The sequence below is a fragment of the Rhipicephalus sanguineus genome, chromosome 1 (genome assembly GCF_013339695.2).
Source record: "Rhipicephalus sanguineus isolate Rsan-2018 chromosome 1, BIME_Rsan_1.4, whole genome shotgun sequence".
NCBI classification, from domain to species: Eukaryota; Metazoa; Arthropoda; class Arachnida; order Ixodida; family Ixodidae; genus Rhipicephalus; species Rhipicephalus sanguineus.
This window is the reverse complement of record NC_051176.1, coordinates 213,837,640-213,863,615: the sequence shown is the minus strand read 5'-3', so window position 1 is coordinate 213,863,615 and position 25,976 is coordinate 213,837,640. Positions and strand designations below refer to the sequence as shown.

The 25,976-nt window shown below is 48.6% G+C and overlaps 1 protein-coding gene across 1 annotated transcript in view; it reads right to left on the bottom strand.

Annotated features, from left to right (window-relative positions):
- LOC119407187 (protein phosphatase 1 regulatory subunit 16A) overlaps positions 1-25,976 on the bottom strand; it is a 301,652-nt gene that overhangs the window by 89,965 nt on the left and 185,711 nt on the right. The window contains exon 4 of the mRNA XM_037674070.2: positions 4,513-4,630. The gene's annotated coding sequence lies outside the window, so the exon portion shown is untranslated. The remainder of the gene's footprint in view (positions 1-4,512; positions 4,631-25,976) is intronic.

The window sequence follows — 25,976 nt, the reverse complement described above, 5'->3', positions numbered from 1 at the left end:
AATACCAATAAGAACGTGTACAACCGGCAATATGGCTTGCGAGTGCACAAAAGGAAAATGCAGCGAAAACTGGCATTCGCGCAAAATTTACCAACGAAAAGATTATCACAGGAATGATTACATACCGCGCAATGAGAAGAGGACGGCATCCATGAACAACAGCAGTGTTACAGTTACAAGAAGCTGTCCAGCCGAACTCGCGGACTTTCGATAAGTGTGCAGCTGAACTATATCACTGCTTCAGCCTCCCACCATCCCACGCGCCCTCCCTCACTCTCTTTTTTCGAAGATTACAGTCAATTCGTCATTGGCTCGCGCGAAGCCATGCCCCCTTTATTACCGGTATCGCCCCATGATGATTAGAAGTAACAGCGTAAGAAAATAAAGACCGAACAAAGTACGGGCCCAATATTGCTGTCCTATAGCAATTGCGACACTCCTCTTTGGAGTTACGCGCTAACAAGAAACATTTCACGTCGGTTGCCAGCGCTATTATCGCTTTTTTTTTATTTCGTCAATGTTATCTGGACGGTGAAAAACATCGCGCAACAAGCTCAGACAGTGATAAAGAAGCATCATAGTGCAGCCCAGGCACGTAGGCAAGGGGGGGGCCCGGGGGGCCTGCCCCCCCCCCCCCGAAATTCCTCCAGCCTTTAATATTCCCGGGCAACTTTTTTTCTTTTTGCCATGAAAAGACCTTCTTTCGAATAATTAGGCCTTGGCCCCCCCCCCACCCCCCCGAAAAAAAATTCAGGCTACGTGCCTGGTGCAGCCGCCAAAAAACTGGCAGCAGGAAAACACACAAATATATCGGAACGCTTTCGTTGCATCGCTTCCAGACACACCTGCTTCCTTCAGCGCAGTCTCTGACCTGTAGCCAAGGTTTTAAAATAAGAAGTGAAATTACGAATTCCGCACGACTGATGAGCCTGACCTATACATGCCCGCAATTACAAGTGGTGACAGTCCGTCGACCCTTGTGTCAAGCTTACTGTGAAGGCTTGATAGAAAGAAGAAGAAGAGACGCATTGTGAAACGTTAGGCGCAGTTTCAACAGCTTAACTCGCTACTCGGATTCATGCCTCGATCTCTCGTCAGTCATTCCGAGCTCCGCGAACTGCGCCACTGAAGGTGAAAGGCTAAACTCCGCGTGGCTTACCACTATATGAGGCGAAAATAACAAAAGGGAATGTCCACTGCGTTAATGCGACTGCAAAACTGCAAGAATTACGCGCCTAATGTTTGTCTTTCCGTCCGGTTCCGAGCCGCTTAACTAATAAGAAGACAGCTCTTGATGCTGGTGCTCCAGTACCAGGAGCAATATTTATAAAAGGGAGACGGCAAGAAAAGCGAAGTGTGAACTGAAGAACAGCGATAGACGTCACCGACGGAAGTCGCACAAGGAGGAAAAGGAAGCCGGGTGAGGGCGAAGGATGGTTTCGAAATATCGACAGGCTGTACGCGCACCGGAAGTGTCCCGAGATGTCGTATAGGCACGCGCCGAAATTTTTCGCGCGTCTGAGCCAACATCGAGCCGATACAGGCCGGCTGCTCATCCCTCTCTGACCAGGCGTCCTGCACTTCCCACCGGCCGGCTTCTCCTGTCTATATATTTGTTTTCGTTTTTTTTTTCCCCTTTCGGGCCAGCGACACCGACCGATCCCGAGGGCAGCGGCAGAGTTTCGAAAGGAAGAAAAAAGAAAAGGCACGCCAAGACCGGACGGGCAAACATTCGTGGACCAAGTAGGCCTGCAGCACTGCAAACTCCCGCAGAATACAACAATGTCAAAAGTGCTCGCACCGCCCGCCGACAGTAGCTCAGCCGGCGCTGATGCGGCGCGACGCTGGCTGCGGCTCGCTAGACACACGGACGCCGAGATGGAGCAAACGCGCAAATACGATAAAAACAGCGCCACCGTTTCATCCTGCGAGCGCACAAAGTGCATACACCCCCCCCCTCTTCTTTTTTTCCCCTCTCTCCGTGGGACGGCGAAAGAAATCCCTTCCGTTCAGCGTATCAGTTTTCGCAGCAACACACACGAGCACGAACAAAAAAAAAATCATGAGAAAAGAAAAACGCGCGAAAGGAGCAGCGAAATCCCTGATCATGCTATCCAGTCATGTTGAGGAAATGAACAGGAAGCTGTTCAGGAACAGTGATCTAGCTGGCTGGTGGGCCCCGCCACGGTTGTCTAGTGGTTATGGCGCTCGGCTGCTGACCCGAAGGTCGCGGGATCGAATCCCGGCCGCGGCGGCTGCATTTTCGATGGAGGCGAAAATGTTTGAGGCCCGTGTACTTAGATTTAGGTGCACGTTAAAGAACCCAGGTGGTCGAAATTTCCGGAGCCCTCCACTACGGCGCCTCTCATAATCATATCGTGGTTTTGGGACTTTAAACCCCAGATATTACATATTAGCTGGCTGGTGGGCTGCAGCGGGGAGAGCACCTTCGAGGCAATTTATACTACACGTGCTACAAGGAGCAACACATGAGTCCAGTGGGGCGGAACACTTTGAACCGTTCCTCACTCCTGCAGCTGTGTGTGCATCTCTGCCTGCTCGGAAAATTATACATAAAAGACCCGGCCGTTTGACTTAGCCGCTTCCAATCTTCACGAATTAATAGGCGTGCCGGTACTTGGGCCATTTCACCTGCGATATAACGCGCATTCGCATCCGCATGATTCAATACTGCACACTAACTTTGTCGCAGAGAAGTTCCTTTGTTTTCCATCTGAACCTGTACAGTTAGAAAACGCCATATCGCAGCATGAGGAGGCAGCGCAAAAAATTACTGCACAAAGGACATGCCTGGCGCAAATTCAGAAGACAGCGAGATTCTCTCTCTCTCTCTCACTCACTCACTCACTCACTCACTCACACACACACACACACACACACACACACACACACACACACACACACACACACACACACACACACACATCACCAATTTGCTGAAAACATCAAAACAACCAACCGTCGACAAGCGCCCATATGTGTCGTATGTGTGTGTGTCTGAATCCGCGTTCAACATACGCTTCGCTGAAGACCGCGACCAACCAGGTTAATTCGATGTCCATGTTGCGAAAGAAGAGTTGCTCTGACTTCGGCACAACTTAGCAGCGATTCTTTTTCTGTTTCTTTTTTCTTCCGGCGTGTTTGCACGCGCCTACGGGAAACGGCGAGGTTTACCGAGTGCGAACCCTCTGTAGCACATTTGCCCAACTCATTTACGTGGCTGGGGAAGCGAATTCGATTACCTGATGATGCTTTGCTGGCGTGCGTGTTTCGCAGGCGCCTGTTGTCCACGCATGCATTTCCGTACTGGGTCATCGGCTACGCCACTACTCTACAGCACGTCGGCAACAAGACTCGTACACTGAAAGTGTGCACCGCAATTGTATGTGCTCTCTGTTCAAACGAGAACTTTTGAACTTTTTGTACATATGTAATTTTTTTGTTTCTTTTTTTTATTTCCTAACAACAAAGTGGAAAGGGGTCGCCAAGTAATGGTGACAAGTCCGTTATTTATTTTTTATTTCAATACAGAAAAGACCCATTCCCTTCCCCTCCGCCAACACAGAGACAGACACGACGCGCTCGCTCACTTAACATTTCATTTATATTCGCGGCGGAATACCGTGCTGAAAACTACTATTCAGCTTTCCTCCACACAGACTACGTTGACGACATATCAGAGAAGCTATACGTGTACATCTCGCTACGCACCATATTCAAACCGCATTCGTTACGTGTTACAGTGCACAAATTCTGGAAGCTTCACTGAGAAAAAGAAGAAGAAGAGGAAGAAGAAGAAAGAAAGAAATAGGCGACACGCCAACTCTAAAAGTGAAAGTTAAATTTGAAAACTTAAGAGAAAGAGAGATAGGCAAGGAATGTCTGGTTTGCTACCCTGCACTGAGGAACGAGATAAAGGGGCGAAAAGAGAAACAGAATCACGCGCACACTTGGGGGAGCACAGCAAGTCTACAGGCGGTCGCAAGAGACCTTAGCTACGCTAGCAACGCATTCGTTACTTTGTGCGCCATCGACGCACAACGACTATTTTCTGCAGCCAAGAAGAATCTTAGCTGCAGAAAATTGTCTGGTGTCCAGCCTGTTTAGTAAGATCCCCAGAGGCTATCGCTAGGTGCCATAGCGAGCGCAACTGCAAAGGCCGTGCTCAATTGTCTGTTCGGTCCCGCAGGAGTCGAACGTATATGTGCTGTCCGCCATTCCGAGGCGAAACCAGTATTCCTTCGTGAATGCGCCACCCATCCAGAGGCGGCATAATAACGACGCCTTGGAGCGAGAAATTCGTGATGGTAGATGTAGCTTTCAACAAAGGACAACGTTTTTCACGCATACGTACGACGCGCTATCAAAGGAGAAACTCTAGTTCCCGCATAGCACTGGGGAACATTTAGAAACGCAGTGTTCCACGAATAGTCCACGTGGCGCGCGTGTCATAAAATGCTCGCAGTGAGAGCCAACTTGAAACACACTTACCGAAAACGACAGCGAGCGACCTCAAATCAGACAACGTGGCGGCGGCAGACGACGGCTCGGGCCCCGCAGAATGTGACCGCCAGGGAAGCCGCTCATTTTGATCGCCCTCTGGTCACGCCTGCAAAAGGAAGAGGCGTCTCGTTAGCCACACAGCGAGGCACGCGCCCCCGACCGAGAAGCGCGATCCGAGAGCAGATCACGCTTGTGAACAACAACGTCGTCAACGAGAAATCTCCGCGGAGCCAGGAAAGGGGAAACGGAGCCGTTTTAGACACAAGCGAACGAGCAAAATAACATACTGCGCTCTACTTTCTGCACTCTATATATACGCATATATTAGTCGCATACACACGAATGCAGAGCTCAGTACGCAAGGTCGCAACTACTCGTGCTGATGCTCGGAGAGAGGGCCAATATGATGATGATGATGATTACCTTTATAAATGGCTCACACCCACTCTGGGGGATTGGCCAAGAAACGAATAATTTATAGGTAAAAGTGGACACATGTGAAAATGAATTATAGAAAGTTAGAATATATTAATAATGCTAATTTAAAACTGCATAGCAAACGAAAAAGAGGAGCGAGGGTCGATAAATGCCACGCTGTCCTGCTCCCACGTGACCGCCTATACCACGTCATCACGTCACGACACAGTAAAAATGAAACCAAAACTACAGGTACAAAAAACTATCAAATAATTTAAGACACTCTGAGGCTTGAAGGAATTTTCTGAAAGCGCGACCCTCATTTAACTCAAAGTAGAAAAAAAGAATACGTAAGAACGTGGGGGTAAGAACGGCGTACCTTATTGTACACGCAACCATTGCGAACACGTCTTTGCTCTCTACACATTGCAGAATACAAGTATATTCTCAGACGTGCGCGAAAGATGACGCAAGAGAACGCCGCGAAACGAAAAAAAATTCCATTGGCTGAAAATCATTTACGTTCAGTAAAGGGGTCGATTGCGATCACAGTATGCAATAGCTGGAAACATGAACAATTTGGAGGCCTTGACATATTTTTCCGCGCATTATGTCTGCTGGTCAACTCCACTAATGCAGCACAATACACTGGACATTAAAAAGAAGCATGTTTAATAAGGTCTGCAAATGAAGTGTGTGTGTGTGTGTTTTTATCTACCTGCAGCAAAGTTCGCATATTCACTTAAAAATCAGGAGCAAGTGCACAATTGCAGTAGCATTATCATCGTCATAGCTCCTGTGCTTGACTTCCGCCTTCAAACATGTCGAAACTCTAAAGCCAAACTCAGTGACCGCTGTACTGTATACTCTGCTGTGTTGCGCCATAATCATAGCATTCTGCGCATCGCCTAAAATTACAAAGTTAACCAGTTGATTTGCGACACATCTTTGCTTCGTTTATTCGGGGGCTATTCACATAATAATAATATCTGGGGCTTAACGTCCCAAAACCACGATATGATTACGAGGGACGCCGTAGTGGAGGGCTCCGAAAATTTCGACACCCTGCTGTGTGTTTCTTTAACGTGTACCTAAATCTTAGTATACGGGCCTCAAACATTTTCGCCTCCATCGAAAATGCAGCCGCCGCGGCCGGCATTCGATCTCGCGACCTTCGGGTCAGCAGTCGAGCGCCATAACCACTATACCACCGCGGCGGGGCTATTCCGAGGGCTGTTCTTCGATACTCGCATACTCAGCGCAAGCGCGCGTTTTATGCAATTCGATACGCCGGCTAAAAAGTTTCCAGCCTTCGAGGAATATAGAAAACTTTATCATGCGCCCCCAATCACTTAGCTTCTTTTCACCGATGAGAAACCCTATATGCCCACATAAGATACGGCGACCTCATTCACCGCGAGTCCCGCCTCCGCGCTAAACAGCAGGAAACGGAACACTCCATAGGGCCCCAAAGAAAGAGCGGCCGGGCGTTCAGAGCTAGACCCGTCCCTGTCAAAGCGACGACTGCAACCGAGTGATCCCCATTATCATAATAAAATAAGAGCCTAGAGAAGGAGACAACGACGAAAATGAAACGGAGCGAGGCCCCAAAGCTAACGAATGCGCCCACGCGGAACCAAAGGGAGAAACTTTCCCGGGAGCAGTTCGTCGGCAGTCTGAACTCTCGACGACAGAACGTGTAATCGGAGATGACACGGCATGCAATCACGACAGCCAAGGCAGGAGATAGCCAGCTACAACCGGGCACTGCAGTCTGTAAAAGGGGAACAGAGCGGGAAGTCAGAAGTGAGCAAGACAAAGCGAAGGGACCGCTGCGCGCACTGCGGTAACGAGAAAAAAAAAAATTAGAGCACCAAAGGGACAAGCACCACGAGCTCCTCCCTCCCTACTCCCCGTCCTTTTTTTCCCCTTTTTTTTCTCTTCTCGCAGTCTTTGCGAAAAGAACTGCTGGGGCGCGCAGCTCGGCAAGGGGAACAAACTTCGGGCGGATCGTAATTAATGCGAGGCTGGCAATCAACGGAACGGCGAGCCAGAAAAGGCCCGCGCGACGACAAATGAGATGACCGAGAAGGAGGGTAAAAGCAATTCAGGAAAAGAAAAAAAAAGCGCCTAAAAACGCAACTCCGGACAACCTTTATGTAATGCGTGATTCACTGGAAGACGGTGGCCAAGAGAACTGAGGCCGTGCGACGAAGGGCGGTGCAGCTTGTGCACAGTTGAAATACGACCAATGGGCCGCTGGTAATCGTGAGCGCGTGCAGAAAAAGACCAACGCGCTATTCTTGACACTGTGAGATACCGCCATGTCGGCGTTTTGAGTAAACCAAGATGGAAATAGCAGCTCCTGCGAGCCAATTGGAGCTTACAAGATGGAGAAGTCGACATTGCAGAGAAACGTACCTACACCATCGCTTTTTTTTTTCTGAATTAAGAAATAGAAACAAGAACAGCCCAGAATAATGACTGAGTGAAGCAATCACACAATGAAACACGCAAGTCGCCTCAATCGGGTGGCTTACGGTGTTCAACGCCGTAAAGCGACTCAGGTTATGGGAGACGCCGCATAGTGGATGTCTCCGGATAATTTCGACCGCCTGAGACTGGTGCACAGAAATAGTACAGTACACGGGCCTCTATGGCATTTCGCCTCCATCGGATCGCGACCGCCGCGGCCAAAATCAAACCCTCATCTTTAGGGTCAGCAGCCGTGAAACCATAACCACTACGCTACAGCGGCGGTGTTACCATGATCGCGATAACCGTAATCGACATAACCTTCAATGCAGTATGTCCTCAGCACCAAAACACACGTTACTACACGCAAGCATTTTCCCTGTTATCAACCCATCTGAGAAGCCGCAGTATACGCCCCAAAGGCGTAAACGCTGATAGCGATAGCAATGCATTCAAAAACTAGACGAAGAACCGTTGACTTATCGGGGATATGAATTGCAGCGATCATCGGCTCCCTAATTAAATTAACGAGTATGACGTCACGCGCCCAAAGACCAGCCTGAAGTGACCTCGCTCGCCGTCGCAACGCTGTAGAGACGATGAGCGCAGGCCAAGGTGAGCGAACGTTTCGCGCTACTGCATCTCGCTTCAACGCGTATGCGAAGCTATTGGCCTCGAGGAGTTACGGAGTCGCCCTCTATCGGACGCGCCTCGATTGCGTGCTAGGCAGGATACCGCCGGCGCGCGCCCCATAGGTTTTGCTGTCGGCGCTCTACAAAAACACCTCGCGGAAGCCCTCCAGGTCATTTCTGTAAGTACTTTCGAAATGAACTGTGTTCTTTACTGTCAAAAATAATCATTTTCGACGAACTGAAAGCACAAGATAGTCTACAGTCGCTGTCTCTTTGCAGAAAACCGAGCACCCGCTTCACGCGGTCACCGCGTTGGAGACCCCTGAACCGGCTTCTTGCGTGAAAGGTAGACACTCGCTGAGTACAAACTATGTGAAATATCTCGTTAGAGTAGACTGCCTGCATAACCAAACGGAGCATAACAGAAAGAAGCTTCAAGCCGGCGATCGCACGGGTTCGCGACGAGCGCGTTTTTGGCACCGCGCTGTGAACTTTAAGCCGCAAAATATGAGAATTCGTGAGTAAACAAACAACTACTGTTGCGCGGACGCTATCAGAGCAGTTCAAAAACAATTTAACAATTTCCTTACAACTGCGGCTTCGGTGCGCATGGCAACTTTGTGATCTGCCGTCCCGACGATTCAGTGTTTTTTTTTTTCTTTTTCGGTCTAAATTCAGGTACGTTTCAATGTCATTTGACAAGCTGTCTCGCACTGCGTATTGATCGGTCTTCTCAGCGGGCAAATGCCGCTGCTTCTGTTTCTTTATTCGGCGCATTCGTTTAGTTTGGTGCTCAAACAAAACGCGAGCAAACGCGACGCCTTCTTTTAATGCTACTTAATTATCGTTCCGTTTGCATTCCAGTGAACTTGCCGCTCTCTGTCATCAACAAATTCATAGACCAAAGCTTCACCACTTTAAGATTGCTGGTGGAAGGAGAACCAGTCTACGAGACCGAGCATGTAGTAGCATATGCGACGCCTAGGAAAAGAAACAAAATACAGTAACGTTTGCCGGACTTGTTCTGCAAACGTCGGCTGTGAACTAGGACCCACATGAACTTGAAATAGCGGTGAATAAAATAGAAGGTATTGCAGCAACCAGGAGCCGCAAAACAGGATAGTAATTATTTGGCGTGTACACCAGCAATTTTGGCAGCAGTGTCGTGTCTAACGCCAACAGAGTGGCATCTTTCCCACGTAAATAAATGAAGCTCCAAGAAAATACATGGGGTTCGCCGGTGGGCCGATCACGGAGGCTATGCAAAATTTATGTTGCTTATGAAGCAATGCATACCTCATCAAATGGGAAGGTTGGCCGTCGGCGTCCCGCGTCGGCGGCGTCAACACAAGTGATGCAAAAAATGATCGTCACGTGATAGTGTCACCATATGACGTCACAGATCGCCAAAATATGTAGCGTCATTATGACGTCAGATAATGTGACGTCACATGACGTATTCACAGGTCGTGGTCGCTTTGCATTGCCTCCGTGATCGGTCACGGAGGCCGTGCAAAACCGCGTTAGGTGCAGAACGCTTTTGGAGGGGGGCGCGGGAGAATCAGTACGTCGACTGACAAGAAGAAGATGGCTTCCGCCTTCTAGTCATCTTTAACGAATGCATAAGGGACCCTGTGCGTTTTTTAATTCAACGTATCTAAACAATGACTTGCGCATCTGCAGCCGATTTTGTGGACGCTGAGCACGGGGCCGACGATCAAGAGGTCGCATTGGAGGGTTCTGAGATGGCATCGCACGTGGTAAATGGTAGCGCTTTTACCATCCTGTGACAGATAAGCATCATTTGCCGGCGGGAAGCGCGCGCGAGCCATCGTCTCAGTGCGCGCTGTCTGCTACTCACTGAACATCGCAGGCCCGACGCAGTAACAAAAGTCTTCGTCGCGGAAGTGCTTGTTGCACACAAGACTCGCAGCGGATGGCTACTTGCCGGTTCTTAGCTTTACAACCCATGCTTCACGCTGTTTCTTGTCCCGCGGTTACCAGTGCAGGCTGACACTGGGCTCCTTTGCCTAAGCGCGGCACTGCGGCACCGAGCGGTAGAGCCCCATGTTTGTCGCCTCCGGAGGCAGCCACTCTATTACAATGGTTTCAATTGAGTAGAAAATGAGAGAAAACTTCCGAATTTGAACAGACCGCAGCGCATGTGAGACTTGAAACTCGTTTTCAAAGCACGCGGCAGTGCGCCACAAGCAGCCGACGCGGCCGCTGAGACCACGTGATCCTGCCAAGCACGTCACGCCGACGGTGGCGCCGGCGTTTCCAGTGGTGGGCCTCGAGGCCAATACAAGATAACGCGAGCAACACTAAAGGCGCGCGGGAAAACAGCGCCCAGCCTCCGCTGCCCTTTATGCAGCATAACGAAAGATTCGTGGCGCAAAGTGGGGGAAAAAAGAAAAGAAAGAGATACCACAGGACAAGGCGCCATATTCTGTCTTCTCTTAAATATAGCATCCTATTCTGTCTTCTCGTTTTTCTCTCTCTTTTTTTTTCACTTTGCGCCACAAATCGTTCGTTATGCTATGCACCAACTCGCCCACCGTAGTACTCTGTCAAAGCAAAGCAGGAGTGCGCAGACTGCGCTATAAGGTGCGCGGAGAGCCAGCGCAGCCACACCACGAACTGCAGTTCCCAGCTTCTCCAGTTTCCCAATCCGACTGCACCGTAACTTGAGCGATGCCAGAAAATGTAATACTGAAATGCACGATCTGCATTTTTTGTAGTGCAGAAAGCAGCCGGCTATAGGGAACAGCGCAACCAGTTACTGCGCTGAAATAGCTGCAACTGCGCAACGGAGTAGTGATTCGATGAAACGTCTTATCCTTCAAATAGCCTTCTCCTTTATAGGTCTTACGAAACCAACTTTCGAAAAGCTGTCAGCTGCGTACGACGTCAGCGATACCGGTGCAATACCGGTTTAAATTATAAAAATAAAAGCCATAAAACGAAGAACAAAAACGAGCTCCGGTGCTTTATCCGCCGGAAACAGAGCGAGGGGCACGTTTAGACGACCTAGAAGGCCAACACAAGCGCACCATACACGAGATCGAAGAATGATTTCAGCAGCGCTGCAATTCAAAATGTATTAGAATTCCAGTATAGAAAGTAAGTTGCGGTGACTGCGTAATACGCGCACGTCCGCTTCACACACTATGTGGAACGGCAGGAAGGAAAACGCCGCTCGTCGCCGCCAGGCACATATTGCTGCATTAAACATTTATGTTCTTTTTTTTTCTCTCACTGCGGCATCAGGTCAGTCTAGCCTACGAGTACAGTCCTCGCTCTACTACCCCATCTAAAAATCATGGCCCCCGGTCAGAACAGGTTCACACGTGTATGTATGTTTGTATGTATGTATGTATGTATGTATGTATGTATGTATGTATGTATGTATGTATGTATGTAGTATGTATGTATGTATGTATGTATGTATGTATGTATGTATGTATGTATGTATGCATGTATGCATGCATGCATGCATGTATGTATGTGTGTATGTATGTATGTATGTATGTGTGTATCCTGATGGCAACTTCCGTATATTTCTACCATTTTTTTTTTTAAACCCTGAAACGAGTTTTACAATGGTACTATGCGGTAGGATTGACGACATCCCGCGTTACGGCACGCGGTCGCAAAGTACGACAGTTCATTAAACAAATTATAAAAATGAAATAATTTCCGGTAATTACTGCCCTAAAAATAGACCTTTACCACGTAGCCAGGGTTGTCAGGCTTGGCTACTTTTTTTAGGCCGGTGGCGGTAGAAAAAAAAACGTCTTGGCTACTTGACTACTTTTTGGCTACTTTCTTCTTCCCTCGATTTGAACCAAAGTATCGACATTCGGTGACGTCGCAGCCACTGACGTACGACTATGCTGCGTAAATGTGTAAAAACATGGCGGCTCAGGCAAGTTTCCAGCTCCCAAAATTGAATTTGGCACTTGGGGGGGGGGGGGGGGGGGGGGGGGGGGACTGTTGCATGGGGCCTTGCTGAACGCGGCTTTAAATCGTAAGTGGAAGAGGACAATCGAAAGTGCTCCGCATCCCGGAAATTCTGCACTCATTGACGTTAGAAATCGAATATCCGACGAACTGCCTGAGTCATTTCTCAGGATTTGGTACGAACTGCGACATTAACTGCTCACACTTCGTCATCACGCGAGAAGTGATTGCGAAAATGACCACAATATATGCTTCAATGTCATTATCCAAGCAACTGTGATATTTAGCACAGCCATGGTGTACTCATCTGAAGTTCGCGGGATCGAATCCCGGCCGCGGCGGCTGCATTTTCGATGGAGGCGAAAATGTCTGAGGCCCGGGTACTCAGATTTAGGTGCACGTTAAAGAACCCCAGGTGGTCGAAATTTCCGGTGTTCTCCACTACGGCGTCTGTCAGAATCATATTTTTTATTATTTATTGAATACTGCAGACCAAGAACTGGTCCCAGCAGGACAGGTACAAGAGGCAGGATATAATAAAAAAAAACACTTGTGATAACATATGAATATATCACGAGAAATGGAATCGAAACACCTACTAACAGAACGCATAAAAGATAACATGGCAAAAGTATTACATTAAATGGATACATAACACAAATTAACAGTGCATGTTTTAGCTCTAAGCAACAGGAAATTGGCTAAGATCAGTTAGGCAGTTCCACTCTGATACAGTACGCGGAAAAAAGAAAAACTGAAACGTGTTAGTTTTAGCAAAATACGGGGTTAAAGAATGGGCGTGATGATGGCGTGTATGCCTAGTGGACAGAGGAGATACATATGCATGCGGGTCAAGGGCTAACTTATGATTAACAAGAAGATATAGAAAGTTAAGCCGGTTTCTTTTTCGCCGTAATTCAAGTGTTTCGATGTTGTTAGCAGTCATGAGTTCAGTCGGCAAGTCCGTAATTTTAAACTTAGAATAAGCAAACCTAACAGCTTTTCTTCGTACTGCTTCCAGTTTTCTAATGTTACATTTAGTAAAGGGGTCCCATACAACACAATAAATCGTGGTTTTGGGACGTTAAACCCCAGGTACTATTATTACTATCACTATTATTATTATTATTATTATTATTATTATTATTATTGTGTACTCATTTTTACTGTCGCAACAAGGCTGTGGCTTCTAGTCCTTTTAAGAAAAGTTGCGGAATGCGCGTGAAGAGAGCATCACTGGAGAGTTTTACAATAGGGTTCGTAGCGCATGCGTTGCTTCGGTGCGAACGCTATTTTAGAAATATGACCTGCGTACCCAAGTGGTTAGCGCATGACGTATGCACAGTGGCACCAAACGGTAACCAAAAGCTTGCGTAGTCTATTCTAAAACTGGCTATTTTTGCAACAGCAGCGAAAGCTTCGTTGTCCAGCAACAAATCATTGCTAAAGTCGGGAATTTATGCTTTAATCTCAGCAATTATGATTTTGAAGGATTCATGCAGTACTTATTCATATTTTCGCCAGAACGCTTTTTGCATTCAGCGATATAACTAAAAACGTCACCGCGTTGTTTTCACACACGCGTGGCTACTTTTGGCTACTTTTACTGCCCTTGGCTCAAGTTGGCTACATGGTGGCTAGTTTTTCAAATTTTCTGGCTATTTTTCCTCTTTTCGACCTGGCAACTCTGCTTCCAGCACCCTGGCTTTCATTTGGATAAAAAGAAATCACGGCGTAAAACCTTCATTCCGTATTCCTTTAAGAGAGATAAAACAAAGCTGCGCGTTTACAGAAAGAGAGAGAAGCAGTGAACCATTTATTTATTTATTTATTTTATTTATTTCAGTACCTTCAGGGCCCGAAGGCGTTACAGAAGGGAGTGGGTAAGAGTATACATAGTAATAGGAAAAATAAGAGTGAACAAAGAAAAATGCTGCTAAGAGTAAACATCGCATTCAACTGCAGCCTTAAAAGCAGTGACATCGGTCAATTGGGCAACAGAGGAGGGTAGGTGGTTCCATTCGTTCGAGGTAGTGGGAATAAAGCAATCGTGAAAGAACTTGGTATGTGAAAAAGGAATGTGTACTTTATGGGGATGGGGATAGATAGTTCTGCGGAATCCCGCAAGGTGGCGGAAGGGTTAAGAACCTTTCCGCCAGCAACTAAGAGGCCTTCTTTCTGAGAAATCCGTATGGATTTCCTTGTGGCTTCGTGCTACAAACGGGTGGTCGTCTATTTTCCCTTTCTTGAGTTCTACGACTGTATTGAAAAATGGATGTCTTACTATTCGAAAACTATTCGAAGAGCATTCGCTTAGTATTCGTATTCAGTGTCGCCACTATTCGATTCGTATTCGATTCGGTTCCAAAACTCACTATTCGGACACCCCTATGAATAAGCGAAAAAAAAAGGAAAACTTCGACTCCACGCACAGGCACGAAATGTAAACTCGCAGGAAAGATTCTCTGGCATCCCTTGACAGGACTTAGAACACTGCATCACACAAATAGCGACTGGAGGCAAGCGGAGACAGCCCCAAGAATCCGAAAACGGCACGTTCTGGACAGAAGGCATCCATCGGGAAATGAATTCAATGAGGAAGATTGCGCTATGGCCGCTGCGTATGGCGTGCACTCCCAAACAGGGATAGAAAGTTTAAGCAGATAATTGGACACAACCTGGAAGTATTAATGCGAGCACGTGTAATCTAATCAAGCAAGTAATCCTTTTGGAAACGTACCATACTGGTCGACAGTCAGAAGCAACTTTAAAAGGTGTTGTGTCATTAGAATTTTGTTTCGTCTAAGGAGGGCATAACAGATCAACAGTTTTTTAGACCTACATATGCTTTTTTTTTTCGTCTAAGTGTCTAAACGAATACTGTGTGTCTATCCCTTTCTGCTCTCTAGTCCCCAACGTAGTATCCCTGCCTCTTAATGACACGCTCCTTCCCTCCTACCGCTCACTGCGCGTCCCTCAACTTTTCAAGTTGTTTTGCCAACCACCAAGTTCCTTCATCCGTTAGAGCCGCTGGAATGCAACGGTTGTACACATTTCGGGAATAGCGGTAAGCCGCCGGTCATGGACTCTGCTCCCCGCAGGCTTAATCACTGGATGCGTAACAACTGCGCGCTACACGTGTCATTTATCCAAGGGGAATTATTTAGGACCCTTGCCTTGATTAATCGCAAGGCATATGTCGAATAATTATTTCTAAGCAAGAGGCCCGTCCGCGCCCCACAACCACCTTAGTCAGCTGCCCGTGGTCAGAGCGCAGGCTGCTTAAAGGTTATTTGCTAACAAATTTTGTCATAATAGATTTGTTAACGAATTCTCTCGAACAGGAAATGTTCTTATTTCGCAATCGTAAGATTGAAGCCTCGTAACACGTGTACATATCTGGTTTTCCTTTTCCATCGCCGACCGAGTAGTTAATACACGAGGTATTCAGCACAAGGGACGACATACTGCCTGGCAGAGGTTCTGAATAGCGTGCGGGAACTCCACGAATAATGCGCGCAGGGTGGCTCGAAATGAGTCTACGCGGAAGCGTCAAAATGGCTAGAGTATGCGTACACTTTGGCGCTCTGCATATCGGTTGATCCGACCTGGCCGAACAGAAATCAAGAAAGCCGGATGGCAAACGCCCGTCCAGCTATAAGGCGTCCGGTGTGGCGAGGACGTGATAAAATCCTCCATTCTGGGTCGGCTCGTTGCCGATATTGCTCGCGGACGGCTTCGTAGATAGTAAGAGACACGCGGGGATCCGCCTCCACTGCTGCCGCCGCCCCGTTATGGTCTTGCACCATGCGGCGGTGGCTAGAAAGATTGATACGAAGATTCAGGCCCCGATGTACTACTGACAGACTTCGCCGAAAGAAATATGGGGACCCGTATGCCGGCCCTGTTCAATCGGCGGATTACTCGCTGCACCCCTGTCCTTATTGCGAAGAACATGCGCGCGGGTGCTTTTATGCTCCTTACCACGAAAAAAAAAAAAATGAAGATTACTTGTCTGACAATGTAAACCTATTTAGTGTATGTATTAGCATTAAACCAACACGATCAATCTTCTCTCTGAATCCTATTTGTGATTAGTATTTTTTTTCTCGACTAGTGAAATCATCAGTAGCGACCACGTACCTGTACGGCGATATTTAGACAAGGGGGCCTGCGTTGATCAGGAGCCTGACCAAGAGGAGACACCTTGACTAAATATTGGCTTCTTGCTTTTAACTGCAGGGCAGTGGGTATGAAAGCTGGCGGAAACAGCACACGCCGCGAGATGGCGCCGTACCCGCATGTTGTATACGCTGATTAGTCTAGACAGCGGCGACTGTCTTCCGTCCTGTCCCCTCTTTGCCCGCTTACTTTCCTGTGCCTTACTGTGAGATGCATTGGGTCCAGACCTCTGTATTAGCCAGGGCCACTCATGACCATGGCGGCACATGCGGAGACCCCTTTCATTTGCAGCTGTTACGTCGTACCTGAACGCATGGAGTCATTCTGGAGCTTAAGCTTCTTGTTTGTTGATTACCAATGCCGTGGAAAGCACCGGCAGTGTTCTGCTGCAGAGGCATCTAGTGACGCTTTCACCAACTGCAATATGCTTAAAAAATGCGTCTCGCGTTCCTTTTATTGCCGAAGGAAAAGCATAGGACTGGACGTTAACTGTTATGTCGCTACGAACGCTTCAAACCAGCAGTTAAGTAGAATATGGTCACTGCACTAATAACTTCGAGTGCTCTCTCGAATGTCTGCTTTACAAGATCTCGAAGCTATACTGGCGTTCTTGATATCGCGCACTTCTCCGGTAATACGGTATTCCGCAAACACTCAGGCGTTCGCGGGCACTCCATCACTATATAATTGGAAGCTACGACTCGTAACTACCGCTTCGTGGATGGGTGACCGCATATACCCGCCATTGAAATAGAATACACGCCGCGAGGTACGCGGACACGCGCGTTACTTAAAAATGAGACATTATCACAAAATGACGCGTGCGTGCGTGCGTGCGTGCGTGCGTGCGTGCGTGCGTGCGTGCGTGCGTGCGTGCAGAATGGGGAGGGTAAAATAGGCAGCTGCTTGTACCGTTTTGCTGCGCGGAGCCCGCCGGTCCTTTCTATTGTTTAGACGCTCGTGCTTTGCCGAGACTATACACCACGGCCGTTCCGAGCAGCTGCCGTCTTTTCCAGCGCTCCGGCTTCACTGTTATTTATTTACCCCGATTAATTCTTTGGCGCACGTTCTATACAGGAGAAAGAACCATTGAGATCGTCTTGGCCTAGTGCCCGGGTAGAGAAGGTCACTCAAAGTGTCGTGCCTTTATGGCGGGTAGTGCGTGTTCTTTGTCGGCGCTGGTTCATCGCGTAGTCGGGCCTTTCAGCTCTCTGCCGCTGCACGCTTCTATGAACAAGGCGCAGGCAGCAGTCTGCTCGGGGAGTTGTGCGCATGAGAGGTCTTTAGGCGACCGTCTTAATAATATCGCCTGCGGCTATACAGTGGATGAAACTTTGTGTATTCTCTCTCTCTTCCTCTGATTATTTGACAGGTCATTTTAGATGAAGCCTGCTTTCTTTCTTTCTTTCTTTCTTTCTTTCTTTCTTTCTTTCTTTCTTTCTTTCTTTCTTTCTTTCTTTCTTTCTTTCTTTCTTTCTTTCTTTCTTTCTTTCTTTCTTTCTTTCTTTCTTTCTTTCTTTCTTTCTTTAATGCGCCTAATTTGTTTCCAATGTGCAAAACGGTGTCCAGCACTTCACTTCCCAGCGAGAGCAGGCAGTTCTATTGTAATACGCTCGCGGGAAAAGCATCGCTTTGTGGACGACGACGTATTGAAGTGAGCCAGTGCCGTAGCGACGTTACCCTATGCGAGGGAAAAAAATACGTAGATAAAACTGCCAATGCTAAAAAAAATGACAGCAGAGAAGGAAAACAGTTGTACTAATTCAATACCTCGGTTGAGAAAACCAGGTTCTTTTGCGTTCTCTGTTCAAACATCGTTGATGGCTTTTTCATTCGATCAGGATCCTGGCTCAAGTCCGGCGGCTTCCCTCTTTGGAAATTCACTCAGGTTCTCAAACCGCGTTCGTGACTTTCAAACGCTGCCTCAAATGGTGCGGTTTTCGATTTCCCTCTCATACATGGTCGAGCAGATGAGCTCCGAGTCTCCTGCATAATGAGCAGACTGCTTTCACAAATATAGCAGTATCCTTTCGTCGATTTTTTTGCTCCTCCTCTCCTTATTCAGTCCTTCCCGTCTTTCAGTGCTGCGTTCGGAAATTCGGCTCCATAATTGTATTCCGCAGGTTGCAATGCTTATATACATCAAAAATGTGTTCTGGGCAACTCGTGCGGAGACGACCGATATATATGCGCATAATATTGTAGCCACGTGAGAAGCCAGAGAAGAAAGGAGGAAATGCCCCACCTGTATTCTTAGCGACAGGATTGAAAAAGCGATAGCTTTTGTAAAAGCGGAGATCAGACGACGAATTGTCACACCAAAACAATCTGATCATTCACTTATCGATAAACTAGGCGAACGAAATTCGTCCAGTGCTGCGGTGAAGCAGTCATTTATTAGAAGTGGGAGATTTGAAGGAGAACACTTCTTTTTCGACCAGTATTAGGTCAATAATCGTCGTTATTGTCAGCATCTAAGCTTCACAATTTTAGTTGGAAAGTGCAAAATTGAATACCGGGAAACATAACCATTCGCTTTATGCTTTTTTTAGTGCAATAGTAATTACGAAGACACCCCATGCGCATTATTGCTGTCACCGTCGGCGTCGCCGTGAGGTTCCGTATATCTATATAAAAGCCAGAAAGAAGAAAATAGTCAAGAAAATTTGAGGTGTGCGACCGCGAAATCGAGTGCCTTAGACAATTCAGCCAAGAGCGCATGCGTGCTCCTCTGTGCAAACGGCGAGCGTGCATCCTTTTCGAGTTGGCGATGCGCGAGTCTCTGAGCTATCTTCAGCCTCGCAGAGGCTTGCGCAATAAGCCTAAGCCGCGGTTTAGCGCACCCTCGCACCTTGAGAGAGATCTGCGAAGAGACGAGTACGAAGTGTAGTTGCGAAGACGGCTGATAACTTCGTGCACGACGTGTTCTCGCCGCTCGGTTCGCGTTCAAGCGAGGGCCAGCGCGAATGTTGGCACTCGCTTGTTGGAGGTCCAGCAATGTCGGAGAGCTGCATCTGGCTGCACCTGCTATGGTCACGTGCGGTGGTTCTTCTGTAAGTGCCCGCAAACAGATAGCGTTTCTACTGCGTCTCGGTGACATTTAAGCACGCGGTGTATCGCTGTAAGTTCTCGCACACGCGCCGGTAGCGTTCCGTGGCATTTAATATGATATACTGACATCACCCTATAGCCATCATGTTGGGAGCACCAGTACGTTGGGACGCTGCGTGTCTTAAGTCATGTATTAGCCATCTTATGCTTTACGATCTAAAATGTTCAGCCCACGGGAGCGGCTTGTCATCTACGCCACCATTCTATACGCGGCTTGTCGTGGTCATCGAGTCTCTCTCTTCATATGGGTCTGGCCACGCCTGCTAAGTTAGTAAGCTCATGCTTTGCTACAATTCATCATTGTGCCTTTAGCGGCTAGCCTTACTTCGTATAACATTCCAATTTATTGCTATCGCATTGACAATTGCTTCGCCCTTGCGGCGAAACTGCTTTTTTTTCCCCATGGCGGAAACAAGTTATCTAACAACAGAGACCGTTCGGCACACAGTGTAAATGCGCATTTCTCTAGAATAACGCTATGTACACAAAACCTCGCTGGGAAATGGTTATGTTTTGCTAGTGGTTTCTGCAATGAACGTCCCCCTTGTTCTTAATGTGAATGAAAGTGACGTCAGTATAGCACTTCAACATTTCTTCGCGCTCCATGAGCATACAACGTTAACACTGCCATCTACTGAGGTTTCATAAGCACAAAAAATCCAGACAAGCGAAAAACTATTTACATGAACGCTGGATATCCTTCAACAAAACCTGCGCGAGATATGCGCGGAGGAAACTTTATTAGTTAACGGTACATAACTCGAACAATGGCCGGATATTCATTCGCCAACGCATTCCTGCGGTCTTGCGTATCACCAGCCCTCGGGAGGTCGGGAGCTCACTTGTGCTGTCATATCTCCCGTATTGTAAACATAACTCATCAAGCTAGGCCATATTGATGGATTACGTTATCACGCATATGCGACTCGCAACGGTCGCATGGAAGTTGCTGCTCCTGACTATATATGTATAGTGACGCGGTATATAGGTCTCAGCATCATCATGTTTACGCGGCAATTGTGTACTCATACAAAAAAGATTTTTTTCTCGAAGTAAACAAATACACATGCTGGTATCCTTTGGGACAACTACCGCCGATCGTGAAACCTGGGACGTCAGAGATGCCGCGGTGGAGGCGCGAAACGATGTAAGGTTCAGCCGCTTCTTCGATGGCAGCAAACGTGGCTACTAAAACAATGAGCTCTGATCTAATTAAAGTTCGATGCTGTACAAGCTGGTAGCGTTGTTCTCTTCTGTACCCTTTAGGTTGAAACATTTACAAGCCTTGGAAGTCCCACAAGCAGTCTTCGCCTGAGCGCATTTAAAGGAGTACTGACATGAATTTTAAAATTTTTCGGGTTGTTGCTCTAAATGAAAGCACGGGTGTCGAGAACCCTAAAAAGAGTGTCGTGGTGCCTGGGGATGCAGTGCATATATTTTTAATACCGCATCTTTCAACCAGCAGTTTCGGTTTCGGTTTCGAGAGGGCGGCTTCATAGTGACGTGTCAAGTCTGCCCGTGACGTCACGGGCAGACTGCAACCCACGAAATATGCACCTGCTGTCCTTTGCTGTCAGTCGAACGTGGTTCATGATCAGTGAACTGTCGTCCAGTGCCTCCGACAGCGATTTCTGTGATTTAGGCTGCATGCAGAACCCAGATTTCGCAAACCAAGTGAGCTGACTTGAAACGTCATAGGGCTCTCCATGCGGTGAAGCTGCCTTGCAGATTCTGGGAGATGAAAACTTTAAAATCAAACTTAAATATCTATACGTGTTTCCCGGATGCGGTGTGGGGAGAGCGTTAACACTACATGCCAAGGAAACCAAAAACGTCAGTTTTGCTGCACTTCAAAATCGTGTCAGTACTCTAAGATTGCGGGACGGCTCGCGTACTGATTTCATGGAGGGGCGTTCGCGCACACGACGCAGACATCTTCACTTGCTGCAGCGGCAGCATAGTAAGATGACAAATTGTACATACCAGACGTCGATGTAAGCTGCGAATGCGACTGCGTTGAATCAGAGCCTTGAAAAAGCAAGTTTTACGATCATTTACTATACGACAAGCTGACAAAACGGCTTTTGTGTGCTCAATGGTTTCATGGTTGATTGAAAATGTGAGCATTTGTGCAGTTGGACGCGAACGAATTCTCTCCCGGTCTCGCGTGACCTGGCGCACGCGCAGTAGCCACAGCAGGAGTGACGCCTGCAGACCCCATTCTGCTTAGTAAGCGCGTGACCACTGCGGTGGTCCCAATGGCTGGGTGCACGGCCTCAAGCCTGCCCGTGACTGACATTCTAGAAGCACTTGATTGGCTCTGGTCCGGCCAAAGTCTGTGGAGTGCGCGACGCCGCTCTCTACTTTTGTGGCCGAAGCGCTGTGTTGTCATGCCCCCGGATGAAAGTAGAGTCACGTCCCGGAAGTTATCTTCCGTTTGTCGGCGCCTTATAGCGGCTCTTATGGGCCCTCCATTTTCTCTTTGCCAACTGGCTTAAGCGGACCCACGGCTCCCTTCGCAATGTCCAGTGGTGCGCTTTCCGCTCGGCGTTGTATTATCCGCGTCACGATTGTCGCTCTCGGCTGTTATAGCATTGACTCGTCTGCAAAGGACGGCGTTGCGTTCAGAGCATCCTGTAAAAACAAAAGTGTCGGAGAGGAACTGTTCCACCGGCGCGGCTGCTTCGGTGCCCGCCGGTGTCGCCGGCGGAGGCGGGGATATTGTGCGCGCACGTCCTTATAACGGCATCCAGATGCGAGAGCATGCTTCGGGCCGGGCTATGATTTCCGGAACACTTCTCGGCAAGCATGTTTGGTCGGGTTGATGGCCACGGGCTGCTGCTGCTGCTGCTGCTGCTGCTGCTGCTGCTGCCGCGAGGGCAGCACGGGTCCGTGCGACTCGCAGGGGCCCTGTCTCGGTCGGCGAGGAGACAGCCCATTCTGCACAGTCATGCTGCATCATTTGCATGCAGACAGCCGCAGAGTGCACGCCGATGTAAAGAAAAAAAAAAGCATTGAGCTAACATGGTGTTCACAAGCGGAGCGTATGCGCGAGATTTCTTGTTAGTTCGTCTGCTGAAGGAGTGCGAAGCAAGCGATAATGGCTGGTATCCAGCATATATCGTGTTCTTCATTCACTCACGCTTTTTGTTCTTACAGCCACGCGGAGTCCATAAAAAACGTCCCTTCACTCAACGCTCCACCTTGACTTGAGAAAGTCGATGGGATCGCCGACTCTAGGCAGAGCAAGCCACTGCATATCAGCGATAATCTGGAGCGATTCTTGAGAAGCGCGGCGTCATTTTCAGTCGAGCAGCGGCGCTAAACTCGTACAAGTGAAGGACGAACTTCGAGTCGACGCTTGTTTGAGAATACGGGGGTCAGAATCGCCTCCCCGAAAGATCCCAAGTGGTATAAATAAATTGGCGGTTACGAGCTGTCCCCGTAAACGTGTCCATGTTAGCCCACATGGCTTGCAATTTACCATGACGACGCAGTGGGAGGCCGCACTGCTCAGCTCCGACCCAGACGAGCAGGTCTGGATCACTGGACGGGCAGAGGCAGCCGTTGAAAGTGCAGCAGCTCCTGGCAGACTAACCGTCGTCGCCTCCAGCAATCAAAGAAACCATTTGCATTGGTTTCCAATAAAAGTTTTTTCCTGCTCCTCCTCGCAAAAGCTGACGGCAACAATGCGCCTATAAAATAATTTCATCCAGGTCGACATGCGTATTACTGTATATCCAGGATGAATATTTTACCTAATCGCCTACGAGTTGATCTCGAAGAGGATTAAAACCGAGACACTTAGTTGGGTACCCAGAAACAGAGGAGCGTAAGCAGACCGCATTGCGCTCGCCTTAAATAAGGATGCCAAGGAGGTTTAAACTGATAGCTGGGCTCATTTGTGCGACCTCGCGAAGCGCATTCATTTGGTCTCGGTTCTTTCGTTGTGTCGACGCAGTGTCTCTCGAAATGCCCTGCGCGTGTAGGGCTGGTCGGACATGCAAATGCCGCGCTGTTTATTTGCAAGTCTAGCAGCTGAGACGATTCACAACTTGCAGGATCCCGGCTCAGCGGGAGCTCTTTCTTCCGGGTCCCCAGGTGTGGCCGATGGCGCCACCCATCGCAGGGGTGCCGAGCCGCATGGAGCAAGCGCGCGACAGAGGTGTTCGATACGCATAACATCGGCGCTAATGCACTCCGCAAGGCACTGTTAGCATTGGCTTCAGGGCTCCACCATTCTCTCTTCGAAGCTTCGATCCGGTTTCGTGTTCAAGAGTGGCCATCGCGTACAATGGCCATTGGGCAATCCTCCTCGTACGACTCACTTCTCGGTGGATGGCTTCTCAACTGCAGGGGGGCATTCAGCCCCAAATGTTCTTTTTTTTTTCTTATCCTTGTGGCTACTCCTACTCGCATTTGGCGACATGAAAAGGCAGTTAATGCATACGCTGATCCATATAGTCTCTGAAGTAGCGCATGTATGTACAGCCGCCCAAACCTTTAACCGGCGTGCGCGAGCGGCGACCTTTCTGTGCGTCAGCGCCGTATGACGGAGCCGAGTTGCAAACAAGGCGACGGTAAGCGCATGCCCACAAAGCGCGCTCTGCTGGGCCCATCGTCTGCTAGGCTGTTCTTTCTTAAGGACGTCGTTCTTAAGGAGACGAACAGGCAGCGTGAATATGCGAATGGTTTTGCTCGTATTTTATGTTCCGAAGGTGAGCGTTGCAGCAAGCAATTGAGGAAATAAAACTTAAAGATACGCCACTCGCCCTCTCTCATGAGATAAGCCGAAAAACATGGTTCGTCTGAAGTGCGCCACAATGGGGTGACGTCCTGAAGAAGGAGCTGCCTAGCAGATGATGGGCGCGCTTTGTGGGCAGCTGAGCGCTTTGTAGGCATGCGTGTATCCTCGCCTTGTTTACAACTTGGCTCCGTCATACGGCGCTAACGCACAGAATAGTCGCCGCTCGCGCACACTATATTTAAAGATATGGGCGGCTGTACCCGGTCCGTGCGCCTCTCGTAATTCTCCGGAGCAACGCAATACGCGCAGGTAGCCGTCTTTCCTGGGAATGGTTAAGGGTATCCCTATTTCGAGCCTCTGTGTGCAGTCCAGCGAATGGACTAAAATATTTCGCTGATGCTTACACATGTCGAGAAGGCTTTCAGCGCTTGTGTCGTGGTGTTCCCTCTTTGTCTTCGCCGTCAGTGCGCGCTCTCCGGTAACGATGAATGCATGCCAACTCGCCCAGTTTTCTGCTTTGTTAAGGTTCCCTGTACAGCGTCGCGCGCGCACGAAACACACATAGCTCTCTCATCCTATACACACAGATTACGGTTTAGCACGACACTACATGCTCGCCAGCTTTACTTTTCGTACACGATTGCTGCGTCACCTGGTGAGACTTGAAATGTACAATGCACTAACCTTTTTATTGTCAGTAATGACGCGAAAGAACGCCGCCATCAGAGTATCCATTTTCTCGAAAGCCAGTCACAACCAAATTTTATACACGCCTCACAACATGAGGCGGCGCCATGCAACTACATACGGCGTCACACTACACCAAATCATTTCAGCTTATCGCTAAGTGTTTAATAATAAAAAATGACGAAAGCTGCCACACAGAGGATGTAAAGGGGATACAGCCTCGTTGGAAAGGGAAGTAAGGCACAGAAGAGGACGGCAGAGAACTGATGAAGTTATAGAAAGGATAGAAGCACCAAGATGAAACCAGTTCTCGAAAGACATGGGTAATAGAGATCGTCGAAAGAGGCACGTCCAAGATGTTCCCAAACGTACACACTCCTCGTCAAAAGCAGTTGTTCTTCAAAAAATGTTCTTTTGCTGTCGGCACTAAGAACATGGTATCCGCACTCAGACGAAAACGCATGCTGGATTCATGGGGATGCCAGAAGTTCTGCAATGAGTATTTGAAGTGCGCGCTCAAGTTAAGAAGTTATTTGCAAGACTTATTTTTTTAGTAAACAGCTTTACCACCGGTTGTGGCATATTTATAACGCGGTACACTTGGGTTGCGAGAGGTACTATCAACTGGCTTTCGGCCATGTCTGCGCTATCCTTTCTCATGCCCAACCATCGTCTTCCCCGGCCGGGCTGCTGTCTCTAAACAGGCAGCTCGAAACCTTTCTGGACATGCCTATAACGTAAGCTGACGCACTCGCACCGCACTAATGGACAGAAGCAAACCGATGCCTAAGAGCAGTCCGTCCGCAGGCTTGCGTCAGTACCGACACCGCAGACATCGCCGCCCACGCACAGTCTTCGCGATAATGACCATAAGATCTCCAGAAGGGGCGAAAACTTCGCTGCCGTTAAGAGCCCTACCTCGTCTCTGTCTTTGCCGCGCACTCTTCGCGCCTCGTGGAGCGCCTAGAATCGCTTTTATTTCCTCCTCTTCCCGTCACGTCTGGGCTGTCGTTCGCACCGCTTCGCTGAATATCGACACGACGTGAGGAACATGACGTTCCGCGCAGGCAGCGTGCCCTTGGCGAACGACTCGTGTGGCCGAGCAGGCGACGGGTGCCTTGAATATTGCAGCAGCAGCGTGCTCCGGCAAACCGCCGCCACCGCCCGCCAAGAGCAAGTTACCTCGTGGAGATGCTCGGTATACAAGACGCCGCTTAGAGCAGCCTCATGGAAGAAGC